Source organism: Jatropha curcas, chromosome 7 (assembly GCF_041381405.1).
Source record: "Jatropha curcas cultivar XTBG-Jc1 chromosome 7, XTBG_Jcur_1.0, whole genome shotgun sequence".
Classification (NCBI taxonomy): Eukaryota; Viridiplantae; Streptophyta; class Magnoliopsida; order Malpighiales; family Euphorbiaceae; genus Jatropha; species Jatropha curcas.
In genome coordinates this window covers 18,572,771-18,578,703 of record NC_143157.1, presented here as the reverse complement: position 1 = coordinate 18,578,703, position 5,933 = coordinate 18,572,771, and the positions used below count along the sequence as shown (strand labels likewise).

Genomic DNA, 5,933 nt, shown 5'->3' with positions numbered 1-5,933 from the left:
GAATTACAGCAATGCCTTTTCTTGAATTTGTGCAGGAAATGGAGCACCATAGGAGGGAAAAAAACAATAATTTCTTGGGCAGGAAAAAAATTGTTAAGGGCAATATGGACATTTTATATTCAGAGATTCTTATTGATTCTTGTTATGCCAAGCTCAACATAAGCCATTTAGTATTGCTCTATAAAATAATAAAAAAAGGAAAAGAATAGAGAGATAATGGAGAGAAAAATACGAGCATCTTTATTATTGATGAGAAACCATATATAGAAGATGGACTTCTAGTACATATAGGATATTCATTGCTTTCACAACAATTATTATTTGAGAACATATTTTACAATACTAGGAATATGTGTATTTATAAAGTAATCATCCCAATCAATAGACTTGACATCGAAAAAAAAGTTGTTTGTCTCCATACCATTATCTTTAGCTATTCCTAGTAACTTATTTGTGTTCGAGTCATCAAAACTGCAAAATAAGAAAAAGGAAGATTCAAATTTAATAATATAAATATGGATTTTGGAAAAACAATATAATAACTTGTATATATTGAGCAACAATTACATACATTCCATGGAAAAATAGGTATGGTTGGTACAGCTCAACTAAGCGCATCACACGTTTGATTTTTCTGTTGAGATTATTATATGTGCCTTGAAAATAATCGCAAGATATTGTGTTTGCCAATTTTAGTACCTGCAAGAATGTTTTTGAAAAGAAAAAATAATTAGCATAAATACAATAGAAAGAGTTAACATTGTTTGCCTTTGATCAATTTTTAGACTATCTTCTGTGTTTCGTAAATCAGATTCACGTGTTATAATTCATTTTAACATGTTAAACGAGCTTGCAATTTCAAAGCTCAAGCTCCGCTTGTTTATTGAACAAGCGCAATAATAAACAGGCTCGAGTTCAGAATATTAAGCTTATCAAATGAACTCAAATAAGCATTTTTTTTAACCTAAATCTTGATCAATTCACGAACAATTTAAATTATTTACGATTCTAAAGATAATTAGTTAAAATTATTATAGAATAAACCCTTTTAAAAAAAAATTAACACGCTAACAAGAAAATTAATAAATGCATGATTATTTAACTAGATGGGAGAATTATGAACTTACCTTTAACCAAGGCAAATAACGAATTGCTATATATCTATGAAAGTTAACCATGGTGGTCAAAATTGTAGGCTTGGCAACCTTGACTGGCTTCCCGTTTTGGAGGATCCACGGTTTGCTTGTGAAGTAAAAGTACAAGTATCTCTAAAATTAGAGTATCTTATAGGATTTCCTATCGATGATCCTATATGATAAACTACTTGACATGGTTGATTATTTGCATGAACCATCATCGCTGCTATTATTGCGTTCACCACTATGTCTGCTGGTATCTGCATATACTAAATCCAATTAGTTCTTGAAAACATTTAACGCTTAATATTTTTTATTAATTAGATTCAAATTTTTTTTAATTCTTTTTCATTGTTTTCAATATCTACTTTGATCAATATCTATGCAAAGCAAAATCTAGTTAGAAAAAAAATTTTTGAATTTCTTTTTGTGAAAAGGATTTTTAAAGAAAAATTTTAAAATCATTTGATATACTAATTAAAATCTACAGTATAAATATTTTGTCTTCATTATATCATGTTAATAGCTATTTGCTGAATAATATCGAAATATAAGAAGATATATTTGTTTTCTTTTGCTCACCACATCAATTATTGCTGTAACATCACCAACAAAGAACGATATTTTTCCACTGCCATAACCAACAATCAAGGCATCGATGGTTCTGCAACCACGCAGATATGTATAATTAATAATAAAAATGAAAGAATATTATAAACAAATATTATGATTATATATAAATGAATGCTAATACAAGTTCAAGAAAATTCATTAATTATCTTGAATATATTTTTGATAATTACCTTACACCTTCAATCCAACCAGGAAAAGGTTCTCTCCAAGTACTAGTAACCATGGTTGGACGTACGATCACTATTGGCAGATTTTCCTTCGAATGTCCTACAATCATTTCTCCCATTGCCTTGGTAAATACATATGTGTTTGGCCATCCATAGGTTTTTGCTCTAACATAATAACAATTTAAAGCTAAGTTAGTATACATAAATTGCACACTCGTTAGCAATGGCGGATCTGGAAATATTTTTATCCAGAGTCAATATATAATCTTTTAGAAAAAGAAAGATCAAAGACATAAATAAATTGAAATTTATTGATAAATTTAAATAAATTACATATATTTAATAGAAAAATTCAAAAAAAGAAACATTTCATGTTGTAGATCCGCCATTGCTCATTAGTAGCTTAATGTCCTTAATTAATAATCCTCATTTGATGACGTAGATCCGCCATTGCTTACTGTTTTAGTCACCCTCAACTGTTTTATTAGCATTTCATCAAAGTTAGAGAGATTAACATTTAATAATCCTCTATCCCAAACTAGTATAAATATTACACCGTCGAATATTATAAATAATAGGGATAATATTTTCACTTGATCAAAACACTATGTCAGAAAAAAAAAAAAAAAAAGAAAAAGCTAAGTAAAATTAATTGTAAATTACCTTTCAATCCCCATATCTATCATAGCCTTTTTAATGTTTGCTTCTGTAGCTCCCTCACGTTGAAGTTGATTTAATTTTCTATCAATCAATTTCTTCTCTTCCACAATATTTAATCCTAAGACACCATTGAGTGCCTCTCCCAATTGATATGGTTTCTCCGTTATAAGCCCTGAACTTTCCCCACAAACATACGCTGCAAAAACACAAAAACCTCTTGATTTTGGGTAAACTATGTCAATCATTGTTAACTTGCACTAGTTAATTCCATCATTCATACAATTTATATAATCAGTAAAAATTAAATTAAACTAATTTTTTTATTTTTTATTCTGAAATTATTTTCTGAAAGAAACCCACCAGATTGTGTAATGTGATTTATTTTCAGGCCTCGTTCAAATTCATTTTTAGTTTTAATAAAAATCGAATTGACCTAATCAACCAAATGAGTTTGGTTCTATTTTTTATACCAACCTGTAGATACATGAATAAGCAATTTCAGTTTGAGGCAATTTTTGGCAAAGCACAAAACATTCTTAGCTCCCAATGTATTGGTACCAAGTGCAACATCATATCTGTACCACAAAATAATAAGATAAAATAATAATTAAAGTGAATATCAACAAATTAATTACCTCTCATCAAATCTGGTGGTGGCTGCAAAATTAAGGATAAAATCCAAATCATTAATCATTTCTTCTCTCAGGGAAGAGTCTTTCACCCCCAAGTCCTCATAACTGACATCGCCAGCGACAATGGCAATCTTTTTTGGATAAAAGAATTTAGATTTGCACCCAATTTTTCCTTTACAACCCTAAACAAGTCCTTCCCCATCACCTATAAAGTGAAAGTGAAAGTTCAATATCTATAACATTTGTGGACTAATGTTATAACGCTGTAAATGATTGATAATGCAGCTAGGGGTATCTATCTATAACGCTGTAAATGAAATAAGCTGTCCTGAGCAGCTAGAAAATGAAAACAACTGTGTTCATTATTTTGATAATATGACTGTTAAAAAATAAATCTCATGTCTAAAGAACATGTTAGATAGTATTATATAATTCAAATCCTTTGTTCAAAAAATAATAAATACCTTATGTTGCACAAAAGCAGGAACGGGAAGCATGGAAAATGTGGAAATGTGGAAACGGACATAGGGGAAAGGTATTTTTAAAAATATAGAGATGGAAACGTGGAGAAACACGTAAATATGAAAAATATAGAATTATATTTATAAATACAAAAAATAAATTATTATAAACCATTGAATATATTCAACAACAAGTCAAGTCCGATCAATATTTAATCATATTCAAAATAATTACAAGTTTCGCACTCATAAAAGTACATATTTTATGAATTTATATTTATTTTACTGAGAGAAATGAGCTTTTGAGTTTACGGAAACGTATTGAGAGGGGAAATATTTCCAAGGAGTTTCCAATTACGTTTTCGTGTAGAAAATATTTTTCGAAATGCGGAAACGGCAGTTAAAGGAAGTTTCCGTGCAACATAATAAATACCTCATTATAGAATCGTTGATTTACAGAAGAAGTATCTGCAGCTCTTAAAAGAAGATAAAGCTTCTTCACATTTGGTTGTACCCTTAATAGCTTCTCCAAGAACACTACATTTAATTAGACCAAGAAAATAATTAAAATTGAAGCATTTCTGGTTCCACATTCTGAATTGAAGAGGAGGAAGAGAACGTACCTTTTGCAAGAAATCCGGTTGCCCCAGTGACTAAAACAGTCTTACGCTCAAGAAACTGAGTAATCTTTTCCAACTCCATTGCTGTGCAAAACTATGACTAATTGTGCTCTGTTGGATAACTATGCTCAAGAACGTACCTTTCATGCATATATATAGTAGTTTTATGTAACTACTTCTTCAGGTTACTAAAATAATTTTTTTAAAATCATTAATGATACTAACACCACGTATAGACCTAGGGGCATCAAGGACCCAAATTTTTCAAAAATTTAATTTTGTTTTTCTATATATTTTATTTGTATTTTTAAAAATTTAGATATATTGGCGTGTTAATCTATTTTTAATTTTTTTTTAAATGGCCCTTTTCATTCTATATTTGCAGTAACGATTTCAATGGCCTTTTTGATTGCAAGACACATTTAAAAAAGGATTACAAATTAGAGATAAAGATTATTAGCTTATTGGAAATAAAGATGGTAATTTGTTTTATCATAAATAACTGCATATAGATAAAAGTTTTACCTTTTAATATTTCATATAGATAATATATAATAAATATCATTTTTAATTTGCGTAATGACAAAAAAAAAAAATCTGAATTTTAAAGCTTTTATCAAATTTGGTCAATTCTTTTAATTTATCAATCGATACCGTATATTAATTAATCTCTATCAATTCTTTTAATTTATCAATCGATACCGTATATTAATTAATCTCTATCAATTCTAACCTCATACTAATTAATCTCTATTAATTATAGCATCCGAGATAGCTAGCTATCCATTCAAATTAAATTGATGTATCTGTTAACTTTTAAAAAATGGAGCCCACAAACACTGAATCAGCGCTGACTAAGCATTGCAGCTCATATAAAGAAATTAAAAAACATAGAGAACAAGCAAAAGCACAAAGCTGTAATTATCAATAGCTAAAAGCAAAAGCCGTTTTCACTGTCTTCTTCTCCACTGCCGGCACCGGGACTGGCGTTAGCACCTCAACCGCCTCCTTTACCTTCTTATCTACCACCATTATCGGATCCTAATTTACAAATTAAAAATAAATAAACTTTTAAATACTTAGATTTACAAAACAAAATAACAAAAACAATTAAAGCTTTCTTCTTTTTCTTTTAGTCGAACCAGAACCAAATAAATATAATATCCTTAATTAATTTTTATCAGTCCGATTCATTCGATTCTCATCATCGGGATCAAATGCTTAAGCTATGGGTGAATGCTTGCAAGTGAAGGAGAAACAAGAATGGGACGAGAAATTGGGATTTCCAAACCAAAAAAAAAAGGAGATAAAAGAGAAACTCAACAATTTGTAGCTTTTGTTGTAGTTTCCAGTGAATTGTCTTTTATGGTTTGAGATCAAGAGACGAAGACAGGATGCTGAGAGCAAGGGAGGAGATGAGGAAACTGCATTAGCTTCCCTTTGATGAAAACAACCAATTGACTGTGTCTCAAATGGTTGGTTGGCCGGAAAGTTCCTTTTGTTGACGGAGATGGCATCTTTTCCCCTTTTTGTGTTTGAGTCTGATGCTAATAGTAATAAAAATAATAAAAATATACCCTAATTAAAAAAATAAAAATCAGGTTTTTTTCCTTTTTTAAATCAA

General features: G+C 29.6%; 1 pseudogene across 1 annotated transcript; it reads right to left on the bottom strand.

Annotated features, from left to right (window-relative positions):
* Window positions 1-219: 219 nt before the first annotated feature.
* On the bottom strand, window positions 220-4,446 carry LOC105637037 (fatty acyl-CoA reductase 3-like; annotated as a pseudogene). Its single transcript, XR_016321594.1, has 10 exons — window positions 4,313-4,446; window positions 4,123-4,226; window positions 3,232-3,433; window positions 3,071-3,171; window positions 2,600-2,792; window positions 1,940-2,101; window positions 1,719-1,800; window positions 1,128-1,396; window positions 572-699; window positions 220-471 (listed from the first exon to the last, which is right to left on the bottom strand). The product of XR_016321594.1 is annotated as a fatty acyl-CoA reductase 3-like (transcript).
* Window positions 4,447-5,933: the final 1,487 nt, after the last annotated feature.